Source organism: Danio rerio, chromosome 15 (genome assembly GCF_052040795.2).
Source record: "Danio rerio strain M-AB ecotype USA chromosome 15, GRCz13ab, whole genome shotgun sequence".
Taxonomy (NCBI): domain Eukaryota; kingdom Metazoa; phylum Chordata; class Actinopteri; order Cypriniformes; family Danionidae; genus Danio; species Danio rerio.
In genome coordinates this window covers 14,125,001-14,149,000 of record NC_141035.1, presented here as the reverse complement: position 1 = coordinate 14,149,000, position 24,000 = coordinate 14,125,001, and the positions used below count along the sequence as shown (strand labels likewise).

Below are 24,000 nucleotides of genomic sequence, written 5' to 3'. Positions count from 1 at the left end.
GTACAGTCAATGACATGACAAAGGTGCAGTGTTACATATAAGGAGAGAAGGAAAAACAATATATTCACCCCATATTGCGGGTCAGAGGGAGTGTTGGACGTCGGGTTGATCATGCCAGGCAAATGCATAGGGTTTATCAGTGGAGCAGATCTCCTGAATTCTTTATAATCTGCCATTCAACACATGTCATACAACTCAGTGAGCTGGAAGCCATCACAACAACAGCATACCGAACCTGACTCTCTCTGAAGGCCCCTCATCTTGTGTCTTTGTTGCTGCACGAATGGCACTGAAGAATGTCAATGGGATTTTCCACTGTGGATCATGGAATTATCTTAGATAACTTTGGACATTCTCAGACCTTTGAAAGTTATGGAAAGGTTCAGTGGAGAGAGCTTCAGTAATGTTATTCTGCTTTATATTGTCTTCAGTCTGGACCACAGTTTCTTTTAGCTAATTTTATTAAATTTTTATTTAACTTAAATTACATCTTTTAATGTGTGTGTATTGTATGATAGTGTGAAATCATCTTACATTTAGGGGTTCCACAAGGCTCGATTTAGGGACCTATTTTATTGTCGCTGAAAATGAATGATTTACCTGGAGTATATAATGATTATAATGTTCAGATGCATGTAGATGATGCAAATAATTTATGCAAATAATTGGAAATAATTGTGTTCATTATCAAACCTGATTTGGTAAATTAATTCTAAATACATTGGCTAACCAAATCAGGTTTAATGAACACACAATATTGCTAGCATGATTTTTGCAAAACAAACTGTACTAATGACACATTTAAAGGTATTCCTGAGAGAGAATGAGCTTTACAAAGCAATGGAGTTTGCTCCTTTAAAGCCACATAACGAAGTTATTGAATATTGTTATATTTATATATATAAAAAAGAACAATAACAATAATATGCTCAAAGTGATGTTTTCTTTCATTCTTGACTTAGAGGTAAAAAAAATGAAGTTTTTGTTCTGCAGTTAGTGTAGTTTGAATGAAGGTCCTGAACACTATAGTCGACCTCATTAATGAATGCATCTTGATAGTATTTAACATGAGATAAATCAGTCAGTTATCATTTTCAGATCCTTCAATGCTTCAACTTCCACTTAAAAATGACTCCTTTGTCTCTGTTTACTAGCAAAAACTTAGTCTCTGTTGAGTGTGCTTAACTTTTACACTTTTACAAGGAAAGTCAATGGGGTCCAGTGTAGTTTGAACCCCCTAACTTTTGAATTTTACCAGTTTATAAACAATGAAGAGTAAATGATGTTCCCTTTGAAAATATAATTCGCTTTGCATATTGCGTACTTTAAAACATTGGCTCCCAAACCCAGGGTACCGGTTCACGGATCAATTATGCACAATAAATAATTAATTGTTTCTGTTTTATTTATCTGAACGCACATCTGAACAATCAATTATTTTGAAAAAAATAATTTAATTTGAAAAATGGCTATATTCTCTATATTACATCTTGTAAAAATGTAACCCACAAGCAGTAAAATGAGTAAGAAACAGACATCTTTGAAAAGTTTCTTTACTAAAAGGACTCCAGTGAAGGACCTACAAACTGCCAAGGAATGGATCATCAACTATTTGTCAACAAATCAGGTAAATCAAGTATGTCTGTGTGTGCAAGAAGAAGATCAACTGCTTGAGATCGTAAATGACAGCAACTGTTCTCATATGGTGTATATATAATGTTTTCCACACACAAGTTTGTTATTTCCAATGGAGGCGTGAAGCTTGTGTGCTCATATTGCCCGTTTTTCCCCGGGAGTCTCCTGTGTCTCCTGTATTTCAGACCCATCTCCTGCCACACTCCGATTTTGTTATTTCTTTCGGAAAACTTCCGTAATTTCACCCTGCCCCAGGTCCTCAGCTTTTTGGTACAGTCTGTAACACCCCCATGTCACCAACTTTGGTATAGTATCTGATCACAGCAGCCGCCCAAAACCCAGTCCATTGTACAGTTACTACTCCAGTTCTCAACTGTGTTGTTCAGAAAAACATACATGGCCTAACCCTCAACAACCTCTCTGCCAATTCTTGATGGCCTGTTTACCAGAATTTCGGAGACAAATGTTGGCAGGTAAAGTATGATTGGGTGCGATGCACTCCTGGCTAGGGTTGGGTACCGAAACTCGGTGCCACTATGGCATCGGTACCTTTGGAACCAGTATGCACCGGATCAAATCAGCATATGAATTTTGGTGGCTAATTTTGGTGCTACAACAAGAACGTACAGCAGGTCGTGCACCGGAAGCGCCGCTCTGCGACGCGCAGAGCCATGCATTTTAGAATCCGCAAGTCAGCGGCTGTCCACAGCGTCCAGCCATGACTGATGACTGTTCATATTTCTGCCATGCCACAGAGCGCCATCTGATTATTTCATTTTAAATAACATGCGAATGTGCATGTCTGTTGTGTGAGGCTATCAACTGTCATGTGCGCTCCGTGCCGCGGCTCTGAGCAGTGCATACGCACTTAAGAAGCGTAAAGGGGTGCATTAAAGACACACGTGAGTAAGCGTTGTGTCACACCATCTCTAAATGTTTAATTCTAAACAGCTTTAAGGGATACGGATGTCCGTGATGTCAGGCGTTTGTTATTGTAGCTTATAGAAGGCAAAGCGTGCAGTACAGCGCATGCGGCAAGCGATCAACATGAATGCATGGTCGCATTCATCTAATTTGCTTAAACTATGCATTCTACAGTATGGCTATATTTTACAAGCAAGGATTCTGACACACCAACATGCAGCAGATGTTACAAAAGTTGCGTCCAAGAGAGAAACACGTCAAACTAAAATAAAATGTGAGGGCTCATGGAATCAACTTAAAGGTGAGGAATGGACCATCTCTGACAGCTTGTGACATCATCTGACACATTATCTGAGTATGTTTTTATGGACACCAATACTCTGATTTTAATATGATTAAGACACTACTCTGATCAAGAGTCTACCACATTAACAGTGATATTTTTAATATCTTAAAGGACCATAGACACAAACTGCAGAGGAAACATTTATAGGCTGGTGACGCAATGACTTTGATGGATCTATGTGCTATAAAATGTAACTGGGAATCATGAATGTAACATTCAAAAAGCAACTCATGTAAACACCTGAATCATATTATTGTCTTATTCAGATTAAGACGGATCATTAGATCACTGATGTCCATGTAAAAAGTAGTCACAAGCCCAAACCCAGAAAAAAGGTGCTCCTTGATTTTGATGACAGCCTTTCCACAGGTTAGTAGTAAGCTAATGTAATGTTTATAGCATAATGCAAATCTTGCATTTATGTTAACAAACAAATGATCAAAATAAATATATTAATGCAGTTCAAATATATAAAATATGAATTGATGTTTACTTTAAACTTATTATAAATATATATTTATATGGTACAATTATAATGATAGTGATAAAATCAATTCATTTTGTGGCTAAAAGGTATCGGTTCAGGCACCGTTTTGGCACCGGTACCGTTTTAAAAGTATTGATTTAGCTCCGGTATAGAAAAAAACCCAAACGATACCCAACCCTACTCTTGGCACACCAGTTCAAAACATATCAGTATGCTACAAGGGAACTGCAAGTCACGGAACAAGAACTGACCAATCAGCTTCATATTTAGTAAGAAATATACTCATTTAGGTAGACTCTCAGACAAACATTGCAATGCTTTTCAATTTTCTCTTTAAATAAAACTTGTTTCAGAGTTGCAGCAATGTTCTGTCAGCTTGTCATCTTCTGAGAAAATGATTGATAGTCACTTGCCCACCGGGCTGTGGTAAAATTATTAATTGTTGACTGGTCCGTGGTGATGAGAAGTTTGGGCATCACCATTTTAAAAGACACCACTGAATGGTACATAATATTACAACCGTTATATTGTACCAAAAACTTCACATCTTTCATCTAATGTGACCTAAGCCTTACTCACACACTCAAAACTGCACTCATGAATATACTGTACTGTACAATCCTGTAAATAAGTAAAATCTAGTTAAGGCTTCAACTAGAATGATCTCACATGCAAGGTGGAGTTTTGACAGGAATTTCCATTCATTGACATGCTAATGAATAATGCACTGTTAGCTGGGGGGGGGGGGGGGTCATGCTGATGTCGCGATACAAGCACAGACAATCATTTACAGCCTGCAAGCAAGACGTGCAAGAAAACAAACCCCATACCCGAGATCAGAGAGCTTCAAAACTCCCTGCAGATGCAGAAGACAGGAAGAGGCAAACTGAGACAACAGGAAAGAGAAAGAAAAAAGAGAATCACTGCACACTCCAGAACCAAAACAACACCTTTCCACCCAGTTCCTGTTTTTCACCGATGCCAGAACCGCCTAAGGATTCCCATGTGTTTCTTTGGGAGGGCATGTGGCTAACCTCCACCTCATCCTAAGGAAGAGTCGGGCTCTGGTCTCTGCCTTCCACCCGAAACACTCCCTCCCTCCCTCATGAAGCCTCCACAAGAAAGTCAACAACCCTCCATCTTGTCTATTTCCAGAGGCTTGAGCCACTGCCAAACATTATAGTCCACACCCGGCTGACTACCGCAACTTCTAACCAGCCTCTGAACATACTTGACAGCAGCAGGCGGCCTCAAGCAGAAAACGCTCCCACAGTAGCCTGAGGCTTTTGCTAAACTGGGGAAAGTCTGTGCAAAGTCTGTCTGCAATTAATGGAGCCTGCTGCAGTTATACATTATTACTTCTTTGGTGGCTGCTGAGTCAAACGATTATTCCTGTTCAATTATATAACTACAACATTACACTGTTATCTATTATACAGTCTCAGAGAGACTACAGCTCAGCCACTGAATGCCTCATGCATATTTCAGACAAAATGACTCACATTTCTTTTTTTTTTTTAATTTACCACTTTAGATTTTGGCGGCATGGTGGCTCAGTAGTACCTCACAGTAAGAAGGTTGCTGGTTCAAATCTCTGCTGGGCCAGTTGGCATTTCTGTGTGGAATTTGCATGTTCTCTACATGTTGGTGTGTTGGTTTCCTCCGGGTGCTCCGGTTTTTCCCACAGTACAAAGATATGAGTTTTAGGTGAATTGGCTGCAGTGTCTGAATGGGAGAGTGTATGAGTCTTTCCCAGTACTGGGTTGCAGCTGGAAGGGCATCCGCTGCTTTAAAAAAACATATGCCAGAATAGTCGGCAGTTCATTCCACTTAGGCGACCTTTGAAATAGAGCTACACCGAAGGAAAATTAATGAATGACTTTAAATTTTGAACTGTATATAACAAAGCCCAAGATCCACCCAACACAAGTCAAAATTAATAAAACAGTAATCGTGCAATAGGTACAAAGTTAGGATTGAAACATATCTTGCTGAGTTTTTCTTTTATTTGATCCAAATTGTACAGTTTTCTTGCTTGTGCCATTAATTTTGGCTGTTGTATATTACGAACTAATAATGTCTACTAGGTACAGTTTCCAAGAAAATCAACTGGAGTAGATGGATCCATCCATAGTTTTAGTATTTTTTCGCAGCACTCATAATAACATTGTTGATAAAGAGAGTGTTGAATCTTCCAGCAGTAAATGACTAGCAATTTTGAGCAGTTTTACCTTTTTTTTTGCCAAAAGCTGTCACTGTAGTGGTACTTTTTCAAAAGATGCACATCTGTACCCAAAGGACCCGGCATACTTCAAACAAAAGTAAAGAGCAGACTAAAATAATGTAATTTATGGCAAAGTCCAGCCAAAACAGAATTGAAATTGAAATGAAGAAGAAGAAAAAAACAAAGCCATTTAGCGGCTCGAAACAGCTCACAAAAAGAAAATATTTAAGGTGTTTTGTCTCCTAAACACCTTTGAGCTACCATTGGTCAGTACTGTTTACACAATCTGTGGAACTTCTCTCTGGAACTCCGCCTTCTTAAATGTGCAATTTTTCCCCCCTGATTTGTTTATCATTCTACGGGGGTCAGACAGGAGAGCAACATTCAAACCAACAATCCTGGCCACATGATTATACGCTAAGGAGTCGAGTAGCAAAGCTGGTACAGATGTATCTGCACCCCAACAGTTGCTGACAGAGAGATTTTAAGGATGTATCCACACTTGGCTATCCAAACCGAGCCCAGGCATGTTGTCACGGTTGTGGATCTATCTGCTCTTTATTTGAAGTGTCTGCGTTGTGTGACAGTTCATTAATATGGTATGTGTTTCTAAGTATGTGTGCTTTTCTCTCTGTGTTTGTGTAGGAGTCGCGTGCCTGTCAGTGGGTATTTGTTTTCATGTCATCAGCTGAGCGGTCACATGATCATTGTTACCGGAACTATTGCGCAACACCTCTCGACTGATAATCAGCGCGCTACAGGTGTAGCGCATTTTTGTGCCTATAAATGTTCAGCATTCCTGTCTCACCTTGTCAGTTCGTTGTAAGCTCACGATGCTTTGTCTTTTATCAGGATCCTCTCGCTGATTCTCGCTGGTGGTGAGTGGCTCGGTTGATTCCTCGTTGCACTCTCTGATGTATCCGGTTTCTTCGATGATGACTGTTTGATCCACTCTGTTGACGAGTGTCATGAACTTTTTAACGGCACTGCCGAACCAGATCGCTACTGTTTATTCCTTCTACTAAGACTGTGTACTTCCAGCCACTCACCAATTTTCTCTGTCTTTTTGTGTGATCATCATTAAAACACTGTTTACTTGCAATTGGGTTCCACGTCCGGATTATTGAGCGTCACACATGTTGGACCCCATTTCTCTGTTTGACAAGTGTGAGTACTCGGAGTCGTTCCCAGGTGCAGTTTAGTAGGCCGGCCTGGCTGGAAGAGGTGTGCTAGATCACGGTTTGGTTGGGCTTGTAGTACAAAGCGTACCTGAATCCGAAACTGAAGACGTGACATCACTTTTAAAGGACTGTTTCATATGGATTTATTAATCATTCTTTCTTTTCAATGAACACAAACTTGCAAAGATTATCAAAGATGCAAACCCCTCACTGCACGCCAGCTGCACCTTTATCAAACCTCCTAATACATGCAGCAAGATGACTTTCATGAACATTTATGAGGATCAAAAATGGTAGATCTGAGTGAAAGCATTTTGAAAAACACAGCCAAGACATTACACAGTAATAATATGTTCATATGATAACAAGCCATAGTTGAACTGAGCTCAAACAAACCTTGTTGTCATCTTGATGAACAGCCACAAGGCCAAGAAGAACAAAAAATCTACCTTGTCCTGTTTTTTGTTTTATGAGGCCATCTAAAAATGCCAGCGGTTTCACTTTCTCCATAGAGCTCGTGATTGCGTGTCTATATTTGAAATAACAAACTTCTTTAGCTAAAGATAATAATGTGTGCGTGATTAATGAAGTGATTCTGACATCCAGTCCTTTCAGAAACAAACAAACACGAGAGTAAAGCGCTAAAAAACTAATTGGAAGGGCATCCAGAAAAAAACAAAGGAGCAAATGATTCTTACAGCAATCTAAAACATGAACTGTTATAAGCAGCTTGTGGACTATTATGAACTCGGAATGACGGAATTACTTTTGAAATTACTTGTGCTGGTGAAGATTAAAGACACAGAGAAGAGGTTTGCATTGGCTGTGGGCTATATGCTTCTATATGCTTCTCATGTGACAGGCATGTCCAAACTCGGTCCTGGAGGGCCGGTGTTCTGCAAAGTTTAGTTCCAACCCCAATCAGACACTCCTGGGCTAGCTAATCAGGCTCTTACTAGGCTTTCTAAAAACATCCTTGCAGGTGTGTTGAGGCTAATTGGAGGTGAAATCTGCAGGACATCGGCCTTCCAAGACAGAGTTTGGACACCCCTGTCATTTGATATATAAATGACCCCTACAGTTTTACTTTGACATTTCCTCAACATCGACTGAAACTTTCTGTTTATGTATCATTGGTACCCTTTTGGCAGTTGAAGCGCAAACCTCACAAAGGTGACCTGTACCGACCCGTACTCTTCCACTCAGCCCTTGGGACCCTTTTGTAAAATACTGTACCTAGCAAAACAGTATGGTATCAAAAGCATGAATCTAGATTTACTGCTGAATGCTTTAAGTTTACAGAGAATCACTTACAACCCAGGAAATCAACACAGAAAAGGACATTTTTAAACATCATGACACTGTAATCATTAAATAGCAGCACACAGCTTTGAAACATACTCAAAAAAGGTTCTTCTTATAACAAACAGCCACATGACAAGAAGCAAGAACAGGATCTGCTGTATGTCCTCTATTGTTGTTTATGCATCTTTTTGCAAGCATTTATTAAATTACAGTCAGTGTTTTTTTTAGAACTTTGTATAATAATTTCAGATTATAACATTAACCATTTTTTCACTAACAACACAGATGTCATGTACAGTTGAAGTTTTTTTTCTTCTTTTTTTAAATATTTCCCAAATTTTGTTTAACAGAGCAAGGAAATTTTCACAGTATGTCTGATAATATTTTTTCTTCCGGAGGAGGTTTGATTTGTTTTATTGCGGCTGAAATAAAAGCAGTTTTTAATTAAAAATATTTTTTCGATAGTCTACAGAATAAACCATTTATATACAACCTAATTACACTAACCTGCCTAGTTAACCTAATTAACCAAGTTAAGCCTTTAAATGTCATGTTAAGCTGTATAGATGTATCTTGAAAAATATCTAATCAAATATTATTTACTGTCATCATGGCAGAGATAAAATAAATCTGTTACTAGAGATGAGTTATTAAAACTATTATGTTTAGAAAAATCTTCTCTCCGTTAAACAGTAATTGGGAAAACAAAAAACAGGGGGCTAATAATTCCGACTTCAACTGAATATCATTTATAGTTGGAAAATGGACTAAACTGCTGAATGGGTTTTGGAATTGGAAAGATTACAATTCAGAATCGTGATAGAATTTAGAATAAAATGAGCTGCAAATGTATTTACATTCAACATTTAAATGAATAGGGATACAAATGACAGCCAAATGCTTATTTTTCATGACAAATGCCCTTAAAAATAAAAAAAATAAAATAAAAATAAACTGCACATGGCATAGATTAAAGTGCTTTGTTCAGATCTCATTAACAACAAAGGATTGTTGGAACAAAAAATACATGTCTTTTGTGGAATTACTTAAGTGTAACCAACATAAAGATGAATTGAATCTGACAAAGAGAGGGGTTGATGCGTCAATAAGTAAATGAAATGTCTGTTAAGCAATGCCAAAATGTTGCAACAATCTTTTTTTTCCCCAATAAACGAATCACTATAATCGCAGAAAGTTGTTCACATGCCCCAAGGAAACCTCTTTGCTTTAGTTCACAGGCACTTTCCATTATTCAGGTTATTTGATAAAAAGTGTGGTTATTTTTACTGTGATTATTGGCAGTGTGATACTGGTTACTCACATCAAATGCAATTTCAATGGATGAAACATCAAAATAATGTCAAACTATTCATTCCTGAGGTGAATCTGTGTACGTGGACACTAAAGCTGTAATAATGTGATTAAACCGCACACATAGGCTACCTGTTTGTTTATTGCATTACAAATTGGCTCATACTTGCTTTTATGGTTTAATGTGATTATAGTAACTGCGATTATGAGCTTAATCCCATTAGATTGATTTACGTTAATGTTTAATCGAAATACCACCACCATAATGGTTGTGCATATAAAGTCAGTGTTTGGAAAAACTAAAATAGATATAGAAAAAAGCAACTACGCCATTATTGTTTATGCAAATATTAAAATGCATAACTTAGGAAATCTCAACAGCTACAATTTGGAGGCCTGAAAATGCAAACAATTCTGAAAATCTCTTTTTGAATATAATGATCGCTAATAATGAGCATGTATAATACATACAATACTGCATAAAATACTGATCTCTGTAATTCAGACTATTTAGAATATAAATCCAAACTCAAAACACATCTGTTTAGAACTTAACTGCACTTGTATTGTATTTTATAGTCTTTTAATTTAGTGGTTTTATCTGAACTCACTGTTTTTGCTGTCAGTTACAATGGCATTGCCCTTGAGTGTAAGAAAAGGCACCTTTAAATAAAATGCATTGTTTTTAAATAGTCAATTGATGGACTTAAACTATACAAGCATGTTCTAATGCTAGATACACTTCAGGATGTTTTAACAGTAAATAGATTGTTGGTGTACACATATGACCCGGCTACATATGTATTCTCAATTGTTCCTAAGCATGTTTGCACACAGTGGTGCAGACAATAGACACTGCTGCCATCATATCTGCCATTCCCTGGGCTTTTGCTTGGAGACCGAGCACTGTTTCTAAGGCTGCTTTAGGTTGAGCAGGATCATGTTTCCCACATGCTCTCAGCCGGCTGCACCCATTATGATGAATGATCAATTATGAAGACCACACACTCTCTTCTCTTCTCCTTTTTTTATTCTCTTCTCTTTTCTCTCATTTTTGTTTTCTCTTCTCCTTTTTCATCTTCTCTGCTCTCTTTACTTATCCCCATTCTCTCTTCTCTTTTCCTATTTATTATCCATTTAATTTTTCCCTCCATTTTTCTCTTCTCTTCTCTCATTTTCTTTTCTTTCTTCATGACTAGGATCAACACCTACGCTGCATAGGGCGTATTGGAATTGCTCTGTTTCTTTTTCTTTTTCATCTCTAGAATAAATTGCATGCTTGAAAACTCACAAAACTTTACATGCACTAGAAGTGGCAAAAATGTACATTTGTTATAGGTTTTGGAAGTGAGTGTGGCAAAATGACTCAAGAGCACCACTTTTGCACTTTTGATGGAGTGGCCTCCCGAGCTACGTTTTACTGACATGTATGAAAATAAGCAAACAAATCAAACATGCCAATTAGTGTTGGGTCAATAGATGCTGATGACAAATAGACATCATGATGCTAAGCCATTATTGCAATCCTTCACCCCGCCCCCATTGTAGCAGCAAACCGTTCGAAAAAAATACACACGCCCCCGGTTACTCTAATATGTCTTGATCCACGTCCACACTGCTATTTCTTCAAGCATTTCTGAAAAGATCTCTGTCCACACTTTACCTTTAAAAAGCACATCACGTGACCACACACACATACAAACATACACACGTATGCACTGCAGCGTATGTGTGCGTCTGAGCTCCAGCAATTAGCAGGTGTTTTTGAGTACAAAACCCCAGAGAGCAGTTGGACAGTTTATCAAGGATGTGTCACTGGACCATGTCTTAATATGGTTGTCAAACTTGAATTTTAATTCATCTTGTCTCTATTTAATGACTCTTTGGTCTTTTGAATTCATACGGTAATGTTTTATAGCATCAGTATACTGCTTCAAGATTTTGCTTTCACGCTTGTACTTAATAATTTAAGTGAAAACCTCATAAAATGTTGATTGGTTCCTCTTGGTTGTGCACCTTTTTAACCAACCAGGTTTGTAGACGCCATTATAACGACACTGATCACTCTGCCTATTCATGCCAGAGTCCTGCGGAAAAAGTGACTGACAGGTGGTAATTTATGTGCAACCTATCTTTATTTATTTATGATTTGGTATTGGTAAAATAAAGACCATGCGGGTCAGGTAGTTGAAACGGTAGGCTACAAATAAGTAATTCGTTATGAATTAATTAATTATTAATTCGGCCTACGAAGACGATGCCATCGTCCATCGATATGTTTCACATTATGCATCATACCATGCCTAATTGGTTGACATCACCCCCTCTATTACCTACAAAAAAAGTCTCTTAGAGCGAAATCTTAAACCTAACAGAAAGTTGGATATTTTTAACTTCCTCTGCTGAAAAAGTGCAGTTTTTGTAATTTCCTGGCGTTGTACTTTAACGAAATCCTCCTGGAAAATTTTATCAGATCAGTACCAAAATTAGGTACTGTAATCTAAAGGCCTTGGCAATGTTAAATTGCAAAGATCTAGAGTTTTCATTGTAGGGCATGTCTGTGGAAGGCTCACAAACTTTGATGTTTCACCACAAAACAGGAAGTTCAAAACAGGAACTCAGGCATGCTTTGTCCAATCTACTTCAAAATGTGCACATTTTATGTTTTAAAATGTAACAAAATCCTGCTGGAAAATTAATCAGACCAAATTAATGTTCCATTAATCCCAAGCTCTATGTGATGTGAAAATGTGAAGATCTAGAGTTTTCATCGAAGGGCGTGTCTGTGGCGGAATAACAAAATTGAGTGTTTCGCCATAGAGGAGAAGATTTTTATAACTCAGCCACACAATGATCTGCCCTAAAATTCACAGGTTCAATGAGATTCCTTTACTGAAGACATCTACATGCCAGTACACAGTTATAGTTTTAGCGCCACCTGCAAACCGAAAATAATTTGGTATAAATCATTGGCTTTTTCAGGTTTTTAAAATATTTATCAGCATAAATTATTATTGTCCACTGTTCTGTGTCATTCTAAAGCGACCAGGTGGTGGTGAGCCCGGGTGTGAGGTCCCTTTCATCGCTGCTTGCAGCTTTAATCTTTACTTTATCTTTCTCTTCTTTTTCCTTTTTCTTCTTGTCTTCTCTTTTTCTTTTTTCATTTTCTCTCCATATTGTTTTCTTCATTTATCTTCTCTTCTGTTTTCTCCTCATTCTCCTCCTCTTTCTTATTTTTTGTTTCCATTTTCCCTCCTCTCCTGATAATTTTCTTTTTGTTTTCTATTTTCTCTTTTCTTCTCTTTTCTTCTTTCTTATGTTTTATTCTTTATTCGTCTCTCTTCTCTGATGTTTTCTTCAATTCTCTCTTCTCTTCACTTCTATTCTCCTTCTCCATTTTATCTTCTTTTCTCAATTCTTCCCTTCTCCTGTTTTCTTTTCTATCTTCATTTCAATCAAATTTTTTCTCTTCTTTTCTCTTCTCTTCTCTTGTCATTGTTTTCCTGTTTTCTTTTCTTCTTCTCCAGTGGAGAATTGTTTATGGGTTTTTATAGCCACAAATAGAAACACTCATGACTGAATCCATTAGTTGGGGAGGTTTGTCCTTTTTGCAACAAATCTGAAACTATGGAATGTAGTTGTTATAATTGTCTATATTACGACAGGGTGGTGCAGTGGGAAGCACAACAGTCTCACAGCAAGAAGGTCGCTGGTTCAAACCCCGGTTGGGTCAGTTGGCATTTCTGCGTGGGTAAGCCAATTTGGCTATAGTGCATGTTCGTCACAATAGTGTATGAGTGTCCCTGTGTCAGATTGCGGCTGGAAGGGCATCCACTGCGGAAAAAAATTGGCGGTTCTTTCCGCTGTGGTAACCTCTGATTAATAAATGGACCAGGCCGAATAGAAAATGAATGAATGAATAATTTGTTTATTATTAAAATGTTTCATAACCTTTTTTATTAAGTCTTAGAGATGTTTTTATGCTAACAAATACCGAAGGTTGTTGATTTTTTAAAAGTTTTTGGAAAAAGTCAGTCTCTTGTCTTCTCTCCTCTACCTGTCTACCCAAACACCTTTCACAACATCCATCAGGACTTTGACCCTGTCTTGTCTCCCTAGACATGAGCGTGTTGACATAAAACCATATGCTAAAAATAGCAAGTGCCCTCTGCTTAAATTTAATATAGCAAATCTTTGGCTCGACTGGAAGCAATAAAGATGAGACACTTTTATTTGCACTTCCTAGAGTAAGCTGTGTTTTCCCTTCTTGTGTTACCTGTCAAATGCCAATAAAGGGTGATCCCCGGTGCGCTCCAGGGATTTGCACTGATCTGGCAGCAGCTTTTTCTAATAAAAACCTAGTATCAAATATACTGCACTACTGATATCAGAAAACCACTAGTTTTCCCCTCTCTTAGTAGCTCAGAGTGCAAATCAAATAGAAGCTGGACATGAACTATCTATCTATCTATCTATCTATCTATCTATCTATCTATCTATCTATCTATCTATCTATCTATCTATCTATCTATCTATCTATCTATCTATCTATCTATCTATCTATCTATCTATCTATCTATCTACAGTTAGATCCATAAATATTTGGACAGAACAAGAACAAGATGTGCTTTAATGGCAGACTGTCAGCTTTAATTTGAGGGAATTTACATCCAAATCAGGTGAACGCTGTAGGAATTACAACAGTTTGCACATGTGCTGCCCAATTGTTAAAGGTCCAAAAGTAATTGGACAATTAGATTCTAAGCTGTTCTATGGCCAGGTGTGTGTTATTCCCTCATTATCCCTATTACAGTGTGCAGATACAAGGTCCAGAGTTCATTTTCTAGTGTGCTATTTGCATTTTAAATCTGTTAACTCTCATGAGATCCAAAGAGCTGTCACTATCTGTAAATCAAGCCATCATTAGGCTAAAAAAAACAAAACAAACACATCATAGAGATAGCAACGACATTTGGCATGGCTAAAACAACTGTTTGTAACATTCTTACAAAGAAAGAATGAGTGAGCTCAGCAACGCCAAAAGACCAGGAAGACAACAGAAACAACTGTGGTGAAAAAAGTGAAATTTTGATTTATAATTTTTTCTGTCCAACTAGTTTTGGACCCTTAGCAGGTGGGAGACACATATGCAAACTGATATAATTCCTACTATGTTCACCTGATTTAGATGTAATTACCCTCAAATTAAAGCTGACAGTATGCAGTAAAAGCACATCTTGTCGAAATACTAATGGATCTGATTGTATCTATTTATCTATCTAATGTTAATTTTGAATATTTAATGGTCCCAACACGTGTCTTAAAATGTGCAATTTTATTCAATGTTTGATGTAATCTTAACCGAAACACAAAGCAAAAATAGGAAATACAATAGCTCCTCCCCTTTTTTAAAACAGCATATAGCATTTAGTTCTGCCAGTGAAGGTGATTGAGCTTAAGGCGGGACATGTTAGAAACTAAAGAGCAAACAGAAAATCGATAATCCGTTTACGCAAGCTACTAGATGCTTATTTTAGGTTTGTATTTTCTAAACTCAAATTCTGTCAATGTTTTGGAGCAAACTAGCTTATAGATATCCTTAAAACTAACATACTGATGATGAATTGCATCTAACACTATACTTTAATTTCCCAGGACCCTTTGATGGCAACAATAGACAAACTGTATAGACACACACACAGACTACATATTCATCTAAGAACCTTTTTAAACCACTCTGTGGCTTTAATATCGCTCAGTGACTTGATTGTGGTCATGTGACTAACACCACAAAAAACTCAAGTACAGTTTGGCCACAGCAGTTTTAGTATGAATGGCTCAAACACCATGAGCCACTTCAGCATGTGATTATTTGCACACGTCAAGGCCTTGTTCTTGCCAAACAAACTCCTTAATAACGGAACCAGAAGTCACATTTTCCCTAGATTACCCTTTGTGTTATCCAAACACCAGGTTATTGTAATGGAAATGCCCATTGCTCCCATTCAGCAATCACAGAGCTGCTTTATAGTGTTAAGAGACAGTGTGAAATCAGACACATACTTACAGAAGCATTGTGGAATGTACAAACATTTATAAGGTACACTGTTTTTGGTAAAAAACATTTTGCAGAGAGCAAAATTTTGCAATATTAAAGTACAATAAAAAGCATACTATTTATTTATTTTTTCATTTTATTTATTTTTTTTAATGATAATTTACATCAGACATTGTGCAGAATTCTGGATTTTTACCCCAAACAAAATCACTTTGGGATCCCATTTTTCTATTTATTTGTTTGTTTGTTTGTTTGTTTGTTTGTTTGTTTGTATCCTAAATTTGTCAATATTCTGAGCAAAAAGCTGGTTATTTTGACAAATTTAGGCAACTATTTAGGTATTTTTGTGAAGATGTAGAGTAATTTAATTTAGTTTCTAACCAATAACAGATAAAGCATTTTTAGTTATTTAATTGAAGTTTATTTAAAAACTAATTTTAAGAGGATCACATGCTTATGATTGGCAATGGCTGGTCCCATATTACACTGTAAAATAATCTGTAAATTTACAGTTTATTTGCAGCAGCTGGGGTGCAGGAAAAAAAAAACGGCAGTTAAATTACAGAAGTTTACTGTAAAATAATAGAGGTTGAATTGCAAAAAATTACCAGAAATTATTTAATAAGTAATTTAATGTTCATTATTTTAGGGTAAACTTCAGTAATTTAACAGCTGTTACTTTAGTTTGTTTTTCCAACACCCCAGCTGCCGGAAATAAACCATAAAGAAATTACTGATTTTTTATTTTTTATTTTTTACACTTTAGCTAACACTTGAACCAATCAGATGAATACAAATTCACAATAAATAACCAGATTTTCTTAGCTAAGTTATTTTCGTCTTGAAGAATCCCCCCATCCACCCCTTCTTCCCACAGTCCAAAGACATGCAGTATAAGTGAATAAACCAAATTGGCATCATATACAAGCATGAAGTACTAAGCTTTCAATGCACAAACTCTATTATTCAAAGAACAAGTCAAAAGAATGAATTCAGGGGAGCTTTCGAGGCCTAAGCTCAGATTTCCCTCTCGCACTTTACGAAACAGCAAGAAGGCCCAGGCTCGAGGATCTTCTGAGCTCAAGGAATGCCAAACACGTCTCATTATCAATCAATAGCCAAGTGTGAACTCTTGAAATTATATTAACACTTTTTAACCTTGTTTTAGGTTTTTGTGGAAAATGCATATATTAGCCTCATTGCAGCTTTCTTTATTTTTTTTCTCCATTTTTAAGCCAGACCTTTTTAGTTCTCAAATTGCATTTCACAGAATTGTATGTATAAATTATTATTATTTATTTATTATTATTTATTATTATAATTATTATTATTTATTAATTTATTTATCATTTTCGTTTGTTTGGAAACATTTTTTTTAAGTTTTCATATTTATATTTCATTCATTATTATACAGTATAGTGCTCTGAATACATTTATATAGTGCATTACATTTATAGTGCATTTTACTTGGTCAAGTGAATTGTACTAATTTGCTCTGGATTTGTATTTTCTATTACTAATAAAAAACATTTAAAAGTTTGTGTAATTAATGATTTTTTTTATTCCCATTAATCAACGGTAATACTAAATAAGCCAGAGTTAGCCACAAGGGCTCATTTTATCTTTTGCCCCCTGCCAGATTTTTGAAAAGGCAACCTAAAATCAAAAAACACATTATTACATATATAAAATCAGTAAAGTTACATACACCAAAGAGACAAAACATATAATAAGAATTTCATAAAAAAATAAGAGAAAAGAATTACATATGATTACAAAATTATTTTGCTTTTAGTCAGTTCTTTAACTTGTATTTAAATAAAAAATGTGTTAACTATTTTCTGTATATTTGTTAACATTTAATCATACGTTCTAATTAAGCAAACATGCACATATCTGGACATAAGCATCTTTACAATAAATATTCAATGCCAATATAATAATATAATAGGTCCCAAAATAGAGCCTTGTGGAACCTCTTTTTCTTAAAGCAGTCAGATCTATTCTTTGACCACATCTATCTACATCTCTGTGGTAGTTTATCACACATAAATTCACTTCTACATTAGTACAAAACAGGTAACAGAAAAAATAAATGGTAGCTTTGTAAAAAAAAATAAAAAAATAAAAAAATACAGGGTTTTAAAACCAAGAGAGAAGGCTGTGTGTGTGCGTTCGTGCTGTGTGTGTGTAAGAGAGAGAGAGAGAGAGAGAGAAAGAGAGAGAGAGAAAGAGAGAGAGAGAGAGAGTTTGTATGTGTGTGAAATCATGAGAACTAGCCCAAAAATAGCAACAGAGAAGAGCATAGCATGAACTAATAGGTTCCGCTTTTCGTCATGTCACTGTTTACAATACACACAGCGTTGATGTGGGTTTTTATGCTTAGCCCTGCTGCTTTGTTTGAAATTGAGATCACAAGGCCCTAAATAAGGTACTGCAGTCAAGTGTCAAACATTCACCTTTTTGTGTATCGAGCTCTCAGATTGGCATCACAGTTAATAAAGACAGTCTGTACTGATGCTGCTTTGAATTCGTTCAAAGCACAGAGGGAAAAAAGTACTTTCAATTTGATGACTAAAATATCACAAGCAGATCAATTAGATGTTACTAATGCAATAACAAGATGGTCTGAAGTCATTTTTTCTATATCTATCAATACAGAAGCCTATATGTGTGCTGCTACACAAGGGTTATTGATTTTACTCTCGATGTGTAAATCATGCTCTGAGAGCTTATATGACTTACTCAAATGGCGATATATACTTGCTAAAGCTACTAATCGGTCAGTAATTACTGCAGTTCACCAATAAAAAAGCAAATAAGCAAGCAATGCTATTGACTAGCCTAGATTTTAAGATTTGCATAATATGTCTCCAAAGTTGGATCTACAGTTTAGCTAAACAAATTTTACAGTGTTACTGCCTTTAAGTGCTTATGAAACTCATACAGTTATAGCTGTTATGATATAATACATTTATGTTGGAAACATTTTAGAAGTGTGATAACGTGGGCAAAAAAACTTTGAAAAGATGATAATGATAATAACTGTATCTAAATGCTAAATTTCTTCATTCATTTTCATTCAGCTAAGTCCCTTTATTCATCAGGGGTCGCCACTGCTTAATGAACCGCTGATTATTCCAGCATATGTTTTATACTGTGAATGCTCTTCCAGCTGCAGCCCTGTACTGGGTAACACCCATACATACTGTCAATCACGCACATAAACTGTAGCCAATTTAGTTTATTCATTTCACCTGCAAACAAAGAGAGAACATGCAAGCTCCACACAGAAATGCCAACTGACCCAATTGGGACTTGAACCAGCGACCTTCCCCAAGTGTGATAATATTGTGGGCAAAAAAAAAAAAAAATTATATATACAGTTGAAGTCAAAATTATTAGCCCTCCTATGAAATTTGTATTCTTTTACAAATATTTCACAAGTGCTGTTGAACAGAGCAAGAAAATTGTTTTCACGGCATTTCCTTTTGTATTTTTCTTCTGGAAAAGGTTTTTTTTCTTTTATTTTGGGTGAAATAATTATTTATTTATTTTTTTAAGTAAAAACTGCTAAGGTCAATATTATTATCCCTCTTAAGTAATTATTTGTTTGATTGGCTCCAGGAAAAAACTACTGTTTTCCAATGACCTGCCTAATTATACTAACTTGCCTAGTTAAGGTAATTAACCTAATTAAGCCTTTAAATTGCACTTAAAGCTTAAAACTGGTATCTTGAAAAACAAATAATACGATAATGCATTCTGTCATCATGACAAAGACAAAAGAAATAAGTTTAGACTTGAGAAAAAGAATTGTTGAGGCTCACAAAGAAGGAGAAGGATATACATGTTTATCAAAGCGTTTTCAAGTGTCAAGAAGTGCCGTGAGAAGTATTATCAAGAAGTTTAATGAGATCCACACTGTGGAGAACATGACTGGCAGAGGTAGAAAGCGAAAGATTTCCAAAACTTTAGAAAGAAAATTAGTAAGAGAGGTTTCTAAAGACCCAAGAACAACTGCCAAGACACTAGTGAATGACTTAGCCAAGTCTGCAATTAATGTCTCAGCAAAGACGGTCACTAGAGCCCTGCACAGGAGTGAACTGAAAGGTTGTCGACCAAGAAAGACTCCTCTTTTAAAAAAGAGACACCTCCAAGCTAGACTGAAGTTTGCCAGGGGCAATCTAGAGAAAAATAATGAATACTGGAAACGTATGCTTTGGTCAGATGAGACAAAACTAGAGCTCTTTGGCCATAGAGATGTTGCCTATGTTTGGAGGAAGAAGGGAAAGGCATTTAATCCAAAGAACACCGTTCCCACAGTGAAACATGGCGGTGGGAGTATAATGCTATGGGGATGTTTCAGTGCATGTGGAACTGGGAATCTTATCAGGGTTGAAGGAAACATGAAAAAGGAAGACTACCAGAAGATTTTGAAAAATAACCTCAAACAGTCTGCAACAAAACTTGGTTTGGGTTGACGTTTTGTATTCCAGCATGATAATGACCCAAAGCATACCTCACTTCTGGTAAAGAACTATCTTCAACAGAACAAAGTGAAAGTCCTTGACTGGCCTGCACAAAGCCCAGACTTGAATCCAATAGAAAATCTGTGGGGGACACTGAAGTCTAGAGTTCATGCCAGAAGACCAACAAATCTGGAAGAGCTTGAGAGATTTGCTAAGGAAGAATGGGCTAACACTCCTCAGGAGACATGCTTGAAACTTGTTGAGAGCTACAATAAACGACTGATGGCTGTTATCAAGCAAAAGGGTTACACTATTGACTATTAACATCAGAGGGCTAATAATTTTGACCTCCAAGCTTTTTTTATTTTTGATTATAGTTGTGTTTCTGTTTGTATTACAAACACTCAAAGCTTCCTGAATAACTGTTATGTTTAAAAATTATGTGTTGAAAAAATCTTTAATCCATTAAAAAGCACTTGGGAGTTATTTGAAAAATAATGAAATGTTTTATAGGGGGCTAATAATTTTGTCTTCAACTGTTTATATATATATATATATATATATATATATATATATATATATATATATATATATATATATATATATATACTTTAAAAAGATGATAATAATAACAACTTTATTTATATGCTAAATAATGAACATTATTCATTTCATAAAAAAAAATACAGTTATTTATTTATATATGCATATTGAAATACAATTATATACATTTAAATATGAAAATGTTTATGAAAACACAAAAACCCACCATTTAACTTTACATTTGTCTGCAAATCATACAAATTACCAAATTACACAATGTCATATTCAAATAATTAAGTTGATTCTCTATTATTTGCTACAGACTATTTTCCCCAGTCAGTATTTTTTAATTTTTTAACGGAGAGAAGATTTTTTAACACAAAGAGTTTTAATAACTATTCTAAAACTGATTTATTTCATCTTTGCCATGATGACAGTAAATAATATTTGACAATATATATTTTCAAGACACTTCTATACAGCTTAAAGTGCTATTTAAAGGCTTAACTAGGTTAGTTAGGTTAACTAGGCAGGTTAGGGTAATTAGGCAAGTTATTGTATAATGATGGTTTGTTCTGTGGACTATCTAAAAATATAGTTTAAAGGGGCTAACATTGTTGACCTTAAAAGGTTTACTTAAAAAATAAAAACTTTTATTCCAGCTTAAATAAAACAAATAAGACTTTCTTCTGAAGATAAAATATTATCAGACATACTGTGAAAATGTCTTTGCTCTGTTAAACATCAATATTTTAAAAAGAAAAAGGGTTTGAAATTTCTGATTATAGCTGTATACTATGATGTTATATTATAATCACTGTTTATGGGAGTTATGTTTGGGCAATATATCTATAAATAGAGTGTGTTTATATAAATAGAAAGCATATCAAATTCAAGTAAAGTGTCTATATAAATGTTTCCAACTTCGGTAAATATAAAGTGATAAATTGGGGAGAAACAATGTTTCATTGTCTTTCAGTGCAGACTTGTAAAGATAATCTGATGACCGTATGCAAATCACTTATATGACATACAGCTTCATATTTGGATTACATAAATGCATTGAAATACATGCAAAATAGATAAACACAGGCCCTTAGCCAAAGTGGACTTTTTTGCAGTTATACACCATTTTCTGTTAAATTATGAGACTTAAATACTGCATTTATTTACATTTTAAGCACAATTTAAGCTAAATTAGCTTGTCAGATGGCCATCATAACCACACTTTTTCATATCAAAAATATTCCCTAAAGATTTATAATAAAGAAATGTGAAATAATACTTATTTTTAAAATGCATATTTATCACGTTATATATTATTTTAAAAATAATAATAATACTCTGTTGAAGTAAAAAAAAAAAAAAACTGTAGTCTATTGTCATTTATTAGGCAAATAACAAACTGGACATTTTCCTCGGTTAGAATTTAGCCATTTGGATAAAAACACACTTTAAAAATACTACTACTACTACTACCACTACTACTACTACTACTACTACTACTAATAATAATAATAATAATAATAATAATAATAATAATAATAATAATAATAATAATAATAATAATAAGGGTGATGCAGTGGCGCAGTTGGTAGTGCTGGTTTGAGCCTTGGCTGGGTCTGTTGGTATTTCTTTGTGAAGTTTGCATGTACTCCCCGTGTTCACGTGGGTTATCTCCGGGTGCTCTGGTTTACAACAAATCCAAAGAAATGCGGTACATGGGAAATGGGTAGGTTAAATTGTCCATAGTGTATGAGTGTGTGTATGGGTGTTTCCCAGTGATGGGATGCAGCTGGAAGGGCATGCACCGCACAAAACATATGCTGGATAAGTTGACGGTTCATTCCGCTTTGGTGACCCCAGATTAATAAAGGGTCTAAGTGGAAAATAAAATAAATGAATAATAATAATAATAGTAATAATAATAATAATAATAATAATAATAAATAATAATAATAATAATAATAAATAATAATAATAATAAATTATAGCAATAATAATAATTTAGAGATTCACAATTTTTTAAGCCAAAATAGTATTCAAATCTATTTCAAAATGGGCCGCTTTTGGTGCGTCACAACTTGCTCATTTTGTTTCAAGAATAAGGTCCACAATTTAAAATTAAAAGTTACCTCTAAAATGTTTTCTCTGTTTAAAACAATACAGCAGCAAAGGAAGACTTCTCTTATGTCAGATTGTAAAATAAAAATATTTGTTAGCACTGGCCTATTGTCACTCTTTATGATGATTTATGATGCTTTATGATTAAATATATTCAATATAATTCCATAAATACTTATTTAAATGCATGCTAAGTGTTATTCTCCTCCACAATAGTTTAAGTCAAAAGCAAATTACTGTGTAAAATGGCAGAGCAGACTGAATGAACATTATAAACAATGGCTGATTGTTTCAGTTTAATGTCCCAGTTTTGTTTCCAATCAGTCCAGCTTACACACAAAGATAACCCTTGCAAAAACCACCTCTCACAAGCGTTTCTTCCATTGTGAACTTTTTGAATTAAATTTAAATGAATGACAGATACTATGCGGTTGTCTGATGTTTGTAAGAACTAAAGGCCAAGCACACAAGCCTTTTAAAAAGTTATAGCCCTCAGAAAAATGAAACATTTTATAAAATATGACTACATTTTTAGAGACAACAGCCTTGGCTAAGACTTTTTAAATTAGAAGTAAACAGTATAAGGAAAAAATGTCCTTATTTCCTGATCTGTTAAACGTCACTTAGGATATAATTATAAGAATACAAATTTCATGGAAGGGTTAATAATTTTGTCTTCAACTGTATAATTTAACATTTATAAAAAAGGACAGTAAATATATATTAAAGATGGACACAGCAAGTTATAAATTAAGAATTCTAAGTATAATTGTACAATTTCTTTAAAATTATATGAATTCTTAAAGAAAAACTCAGATTGCAAGATACAACATCAGAATTCTAGAAATTCAGAATTATTAATTATTATTAAATAACGATATAAATTATTTCAAAAGGGGCTGGGGGAACTCAACTTGCGATCTGTGTGAGTCCTCTAGTGGGGACTCTATACTGCTCAGGGAGCGCCGTCTTTCGGATTAGATGTTAAACTGAGATCCTGACTTTCTGTGGTTGTTGAAACTTCCAGGATATCTTTAGAAAATTAGTAGGGTGTTAAACCCTGACATCCTGGCCAAATTTGCCCACTGGCCTCTGACTGTCATGGCTACCTAACTATCCCCATCATAATTGGCTTCATCACTAGTGGTGTATGAGAAGATTTCCCCAAAAACTGTGTAAATTGCTTTGAGTGTCCAGAAAAGTGCTATGTAAATGTAAGGAATTAATATTATCATTATTATAAAAAGTTCAATATTGTAATGTGAAGGGGACGCTGACAACGGAAGTGCAGATCCAAACGCAATATTGATTATGCAGAGAATAATCAGGCAAGCAACAATCAACACAGGTGTACACAGGCAATCCAGGGTTGTGGTCATAAAACAGCAAG

General features: G+C 35.4%; 1 protein-coding gene and 1 long non-coding RNA gene across 2 annotated transcripts in view; both read right to left on the bottom strand.

Moving 5' to 3' along the window:
- Positions 1-24,000, bottom strand: part of prkd2 (protein kinase D2) — a 94,655-nt gene that overhangs the window by 48,112 nt on the left and 22,543 nt on the right. The window lies entirely within an intron of this gene.
- On the bottom strand, positions 10,422-19,984 carry LOC147840532 (uncharacterized). The gene is made up of 2 exons (XR_015509134.1): positions 18,790-19,984; positions 10,422-13,156 (listed from the first exon to the last, which is right to left on the bottom strand). It is a non-coding gene; the product is annotated as an uncharacterized LOC147840532 (long non-coding RNA).